Source organism: Limulus polyphemus, unplaced genomic scaffold, assembly GCF_000517525.1.
Source record: "Limulus polyphemus unplaced genomic scaffold, Limulus_polyphemus-2.1.2 Scaffold1831, whole genome shotgun sequence".
NCBI classification, from domain to species: domain Eukaryota; kingdom Metazoa; phylum Arthropoda; class Merostomata; order Xiphosura; family Limulidae; genus Limulus; species Limulus polyphemus.
In genome coordinates this window covers 76,917-84,693 of record NW_013667441.1, presented here as the reverse complement: position 1 = coordinate 84,693, position 7,777 = coordinate 76,917, and the positions used below count along the sequence as shown (strand labels likewise).

Genomic DNA, 7,777 nt, shown 5'->3' with positions numbered 1-7,777 from the left:
ATAATCGAATAACAAACTCAATCACTCAGTAACCCACTCTATCAGACTAAATAACTCAACTTATAGAGTCCAGCTCATTTTTTAGTGTATATCACTCAAGTTCCCAAAAGGCTTCAGACGTTAAGCCCACGCCCATAGTGTTACATCTAACCTACTTCAGGCTAAACAACAATAGAAATTTCTAGAATGACCTAGAATACAAATACAGGCTACAACAATGCGATTGTCGCTTTCCTTACACCCTGTATATGATTTAGGATAGTACTTAGTAAACGTTCTTTCAGAGTATCGTCAATTTCGTCGACCTAATCGTAAACAGTTGTTGAACATGAGAATGGTTTCTTTATTTTATAGCAAAACCACATTGGGCTATCTGCCGTGTTCACCGCGGGGAATCAGACCCCGCATTTTAGGGATGTAGGTCTGTAAACTGTAAATAATAATATAACTGTTATATTAAAAAAAATTACAATGAAAATAATAACTGCTGAAGAGTATTTGAAAGAAAAGTTCTGAAGGAGTATCTAGATGTTGTTTGTTTCAGTTTCCATACACAAGTACCAAGAATTGTTAAAAATGTAAAACATATGTTTGGTTAGATGGATTTGTATTTAGTGGTACTTTTAACCCAAAAACTTCCACAGAGTATAATAGCGTAAAATGAAAATATTTCACATATAATAAAATAGAATAAAACTAAAATAATAAGATACGAACCACACGCGAGAAAAACAAAATTAAAATAAGGTCAAACAAGAACAGACAGTGATCAAAACCTGGATACTCTCTTGAAAACATGTAAATATGTTAGTTGACCGAAACTTTAATGGAGAGACGGCCAGATGACCCAGAGTCGAAACCTGGTCTTTACTATCATACCAACAGTGCTTTTCATGAGTCCCCTTGTTGAATCATGGTACGTTTACGGACTTACAACGCTTAAATCCGGAGTCGGATTAACAGTAGTGGCCACGGCAGCATGTCCAATGTGACTTTGCTCTAAAAAACAACCAACCATTAAACTTCCTCGGGGTTTTCCCTGAAAATGGCCGCCGAAACGAAAGATATAAACATATTATTATCTAAAAATATTAATAAAAATATTTGCAAATGATAAGGCTTAAGTGATATTATAAGCTGCCATACTTGATATCCAATCGCTATAAACTCGTCAGAAGTTCTTACTTTTTAATGTTGACCATGAAACATATAAGTTAAACAAGCAACAAAAACTGTAAAGTATTATTTATTTAAACAAAATTAATTACAAATAAATCAAAAGTCATTAAATTATTCCTTATATTAATTGAAGTAATTAATATTACTATTTCTTAGTAACTGTTTAATAACATAATTTGAAATAATTAGCCCTATCCTTTCATGAAATGAATTATAAATTATACTGACACTCACATAACGTGCAAGTTGGGTCCTATATTGAGTACTTTTAATACTGATAGAAAACTAAATACCTGATGAGCTTTGCTAGTGGAACGTGACACTGAAAGTGTTATCATCCGAGAGGTAAGATCAGCCATGTTCAGCTAAGTTTCCCCTGTGTAACAATACTTAGAGAGAGTGGATGGTTGTAACTACTTGTAGCTTAACATTAAGTGTGATTAGAACGAACCAGGAAGTTTAAAGATGTCGTCACTAACGATGATTGGTTTTAACGAACGTAAGGTAAGAAAACAAGCGAATCACAGCAGAAAAAACTATGTAAATCTTATTGTTGAGATAACAGTCGCGGTTTTTATGCTTCTCATGATACGTGCATTGTTTTATCCCGAAAGCTGTATCAAACAATATATATGGATTTTGAGTCCTTTTAATTCACCATACAGTAACCTAAATTAATTTAGAAATGCACTAAACCTCTATCTCACAGATTCTCTTTTCAATTTCCCCGTTAGTGAAAAATAAAAGAAACCTATAACATATACATATATATGTATATATATATATATAATCACCAAACAGTTGGTCGAATCTTGAATTAGGCGATAATGTCATAACATTGTTGACATACGTAAATTAATTCAAGTTACAGTATGGTGAAGTAAAAAGGAACTAAAACCCCCTTAGATACTATAAACACTTCACCATTATAATAGCCCCAATCGTAGCCCTTTGGTTTGCTGACTCAAGCTGTGCTGATGAGCCTTGAATAGACGAAACTGCAGTCCACAGCAGAGGGTACAGCCAATCAAGGAATACATTAGACCTCTACGTCACCGATTCTCTTTTAAGTTTAGCGTTGTAAATCTTGTAATCCTGACAGCAAGAATTCACTCATTTTTCTAAGATAGCAGCAGCCCTTCCTAAAATCAAGCTATGCTTATCCTATTATGTAGGATTGATGGAGCCGTAATAACTAAAAAAAATAATTCATGTTTGAAAAATATATTATTTTAGACGATCTTTCAATTTCACTTTGCTGCATCTTTCTTTTTTCTATTAGGACTACAACTAGGCTCTCAAGCAAACATTAAGCTTTACTGTGTTCATGGGCTTTTTTAACCTCATCTTTTGCAGTGGAGACTTCTACAACTACCCAATTGTCAGCTAACTTTCGAGATTTCCGAATACCTTCAGTCGAAATCACAGTTTACAAAACACTGGCCAATAGTAACAGGATATATCTGCTAAGACTCGCAATTTGCAGAATACTGATCAACAGTACAAATTGGAAGGGCTTTCAAGAAAATCTAAATAACTCGTGGGTTTTATTCTTCATTCTTAAAGAATATTCTATTACTTACAAGTTTTAATTGTTTATTGTTTTTACATGATGTATAATCATTAGTTATTGTCCATTTTTTTAGAATATTTTTACTGTTAATTAGATAGATGTACTTCAACATTGTTATAGATTATATGTATCTCAGGTATTATATGTCATTCTTTCAGTTAGGTTGGCTAAAGAGATGTCATGAAGTTGTAAATCTTCTGCCAACGACAAACCAGAATAAAAATAGGAATAAATATTAATTCAACCATGGTGGTGCTTAGAATATATATATATACACACACACACACACATATATATATATATACGATTGTGTATGTAAGTGTGAATAATACAAAAAACGTTTAGATATAACCTTGTCTAATCTGAATTTGTAGTTATTAGTTGACGACAGCTCTTCTGTTGATGGCGCCCTCTGGCTTAAATGTTTACAAATATTCATGTGAATTAGGATACTAAACTCCGCGTTTATAAGTTTTTACTTTAACGCTTTACACCATATAAATGTAAACATAAATGTTATACAGAATTCTACATGGTAAAATAAACCTTTTTAAGTAATTCATGGTGAAATGTCTCGAACCTTTCTTTGCCTTAGTGACAAAACAGGCTGAACGTAGCTAGAAAATTTTAATTACTAGTTTCTGTACTATTTCTGACTAATAAGCTTTCACGAAGGAAAGTTCTTAAAAAAAACGTAATCTTAACTCTTTTGTGTGTACGGCATACATATAGGTTTAAATTATATATGTTTAGACTTACATATACTTACTAGCAACAACAATTTATATTCTAAAATTGATGGGATGTAGGGATGGAAAATGATCAGAAACTAGAGAGAATTTGGGATGAGAGAGAAATCTGCATTATCCATTCCTGCATTCCATCGTTCATACACAGGGTGGACGTATATATACGTTAGATGGTGTAATGCAGGAACTGGTAATGCAGATTTTTTCTCCCATACCGAATACTCTCTAGTTTTTGCACTTTTTTACGAGTCGAAGTCTTGGCTGTAACTCCTAGCTGGAAAGTACCATTTCACCAACTTATTCAGTTCTATTCTATAGGGAGACGTAATATTAGCTATAGACATTACTTCTTGAAGTAGATAAGTCATGACCAGGATACTGTGCGGCGCGTTAAGGAGTATACGGTGGATTATCTACTTCCATAATGGCTTACTGATCAGAGACCGCGATTAGTACTTTGGGCTGTAACTAACCTATCTTAGATCACTTGGGGTTCTGGGTATGAAAAGGCACATCCTAGCGATTAGAGAGGTGTTTTGGTGTGCAGGTTGGTCGTACTTACACTGTGGTGTACGAATTACTTCTGACGGAGAAGAAGAATAAACTAGACGTCAAGAAAAGTTAGCCGAACAGTTTTATACTTGATTAGTGAAGGGCTTTTTGTCTCTGTCGCTTTGGCTGGGATTTGGTCCTGACATACGCGCTACCACACGTAATGTACAAGCCGCCATGTTTAACTGGACCCATCCCTACATAGGGGTCGCTACCGCGCTCCATGATTAATGTTTAATTACATGAAATATTATACACTTCATACAGTCTGTCATAATAACAATAACACTACGGTTTAATATCGCGAGAGTATAAACGTTTTTATCAAATTAAAAGTTTTCTGTATTTTATTAATTCATTCCAAGTTAATTCTTTGGTTTCATATCATAGTTAGTTTTTACTTTACAGTTTTTCTTACAACTGGTATTTTCTGAGAAATTTTTGTTTATTTTCCATTTAAATATAATATTTTTATCGTATCAACAAAAATTGTTTCTTATCTCTCTGTACTCGGATTATGAGCATGAGAAATGTACTTTGAAACTCAAGGACTTTTTAGACCCACAATGATAAGACTAAGACACTATAAAGATTGACAGTACTAGTTAAACGTTCATAAACATAAGATCTCAAGTGACTCGGTCAACATTACACCTTAAGTGACGGGTGTTTATAAAAATGAGGACAATAGAATGAAACCTATGATGTAATATTTTTCACACAAACAGAATTTGTGTGCTGACAGATTCAATAAAAAGACCTTCTCGTGCTTGGTGTTCGTTTGTTTATAAGTTGAACTATCAAGAAGTCGATGAAATATAAGTTTCAACACGAGCAGAACTTTTTTAACGGTAAATGTTTAATATAAACATACAACTTACATGTTTCAAAACACGTCGAGTCTGATAAGATTGCCCCCCAGTGTCTGCGGATTTACAACACTAGAATCCGGGTTTCGATACCCGTGGTTGGCAGAGCACAGATAGCCCCTTGTGTAGCTTTGTGTTTAATTACAAATAAAGAATAAACTGATAAGATTAGCATCGCGCCATCTATTGATTGATATGCGTATTGAACAATATTAAACAATCATTATCATTGCACATATTTTGGACTGTAACTAGCTTATCGTGGATCACTTGGGGGCTTTAGCTATAAAAAGGCACATCCTGTGGAATAGTGAAATGTTTTGGTGTGCAAGCTTGTAGTAGGCACACAGTGGTTTAGGAGTTACAGCTGACGGAGAAGAAGAAGAAAATCGATGTTTTGGCCCCGCTTTCTAGATGTCAAGGATGATTAGCCGAACTTCAGAGGCAGTTTTGTACTTATTTAATAAAGGGCTTTTCGTCTCTGTCCCTTTGGCTGGATTTTGTCGACGTCCTGAAGAACGCGCTACCATAAAAAATGTACAGGTGGCTCATCCCTGATACATAATTGAATTTATATGTTTAGACTTTATAATATTAAGCATGCTCATCAGTTTTGGTTTCTTTTTCAATTTTAACAGACAAAAATATAACTTTCTAGATATATTATGTTCTTAGTATAGATATATTGACTCAAGAAAACAGATTTTTCATTCTAGTTTTGGAGAACGCAATCAGTTAAACGTTGTACTAACACACCTATGCTATGAAAATATTATATTTGAGTTTTAGCTCACAAGAAAATTTGTATTTTCTTCATATTCCTCTGTTATTTTTAACTGCGTAAGATCTTAAGATATAAAAAAACTCTTTGAAACTCTTGTGATTATTACACTTAAGCATAAAATACTGAAAAATAGTATTGTTCCAATGAAGTTTTGAAAATTTATTTTTATAGACATTTTTAAATATTAAATTAAAATACTTTTTTAATCTACTTCTTAGCTCACCAGAGGGATTACTGTTATTGAAAATGTCATATTTAGATCATATCTGAGAAAATTAATGTATAATAAATTGCATAAGCGACAAAAGGTTCAGTTATAAAAGAAAAGGATCAAAGTTTAGTGAGGTTATCAGTTCGGCATAAAAACTATGGAACTGGACTTGGACTTGTTTTTGTCGTGATCTCTAATCTTTCAATATGAAAACATGGTGAAAGTGTTGGACCAATTAATTAAATATCATTTGTTAAAAGTTCATGTTCTTTCTACAATTTCCCAACAAAAAAAAATATTTTTAATGTACATTATTCAGATTACTTATATCTGTAAAACAAATTAATTGAATTAATAACATCCGTTTAGTACATTTTATTTTGATACTGACCCATATAGCAAAGACCGAGGAAAGGCTGAGTCAGTTAATCTTGGTGTTAATTCATTGCTATAATATATGTCAGTTGTCAGCCAATGGCAGCTTAGCTGGTTAGTTCTAGTACAATCTAACTTACGGTTGTCAAACATGGCAAATAACAGTGCTAACTTAGGAAACGATACAGCAAATCAAGTGTAATAAACAATAAGCCATTGTAAACTGAACTTTATTTTAACAGTAATTAGCCTACATGGATCTTCTGACTTGAAATACAATTTAAGTATAATTGTAGGTCGACTGTTCTAATTTTAACATTTTATCTAATATCTACTTTTTTCTTACAGAATAACAATGTCATACAGAATTAAGATATTATTTAATGTACCAAACATTAGTTGAAATTACAAAACGAAACACGTTCATATAGTGCGGAATAACGTGGGTGGGAGTGTTGGGTTTATTTTAGGATTCCCTCCTCCTCCGAAAAACCAATTGGCTTTTTATATGGCGAAGATCTCGTAGTCCTGAAGGCAAGAAATCATTCAGTTTTAATGAAATCCTAACTAAAAAAAAAAATCATGTTTGAAAAATAAATTCCTTCAGACGATCTTTCGATTTCATTTTACTACAACTGTTTTTTCTACTGGGACTACAACTGGACTCTGACGTAAACATTAAGCTTTAATGTGTTCATGGACTTTTTCAATCTCTTCTTTTTCAAGAGTAATTTCTTTGACCAGTTCAGCTATACGATCTTGAAGGCCATTTTTATCCTCTTCTTCAATATTCTCAGATGAAAAAATGTTGTTAACCACTTCAAGAGCAGTAGCCACAGTTCCAAGTGCGATACGAACAGATGGAGGTAAAGAACCAGTTGTAATGTTAAGACCTGAGGCTCGTAGCTTAGAAACCTCACCTACTTGATTAATATTTGGGGAAATAGGACTTGAAGGGGACTTAAGATTAAACTGGTTACTAAACGCGATAATCCCAGAGACAGTTGAATAATAATTATATTTATAAAGGAAAGCTAAAACATTTGTAAATATGGCAAAGTAAGTAATTTGTAATGACTGACGTAAGTTTACACTATATTTGGAACTTTTATATAGCTAGTATTGGGTACACATGACAAGAGTTTAAGATAACAAGAAATAAAAGCAGTAGTTGTCAATACACTGAAACAGTTAACTATTACCTGAAACAAGTTGCTAAATAATTGTAATGTAGACGTGAAAGTGTTAAAAGGTCAAATTATTCAATAAAACTTAATCAGTAGCAAGAATATTGTTGAATTTTTCACAGAACGGAAATAATTTTGTGTTTAAAATGCAATAGAAGAAACAACGTTTATGAAACAATTAAAGTGAGTTTACGGGTTCTATCCAAGAAGTATTGTAGTGTTGAACAAATAATATTGACCGTGGTGGCAACAGAAACATTCTTACTCAAGAAATGAACCTATAGCAACTAAAACTAAG

General features: G+C 33.0%; 1 long non-coding RNA gene across 2 annotated transcripts in view; it reads right to left on the bottom strand.

The window, feature by feature from the left end:
- LOC111087177 overlaps positions 1-2,268 on the bottom strand; it is a 6,587-nt gene extending 4,319 nt beyond the window's left edge. The window contains exons 1-3 of one of the 2 annotated variants that reach the window (XR_002611895.1): positions 1,974-2,268; positions 1,473-1,793; positions 777-1,039 (exon numbers count right to left, since the gene is read on the bottom strand). This is a non-coding gene — a long non-coding RNA (uncharacterized LOC111087177). Of the gene's footprint in view, positions 1-776; positions 1,040-1,472; positions 1,906-1,973 lie in introns of those variants that run through there. The other variant, XR_002611894.1, reaches the window with a different exon arrangement.
- Positions 2,269-7,777: the final 5,509 nt, after the last annotated feature.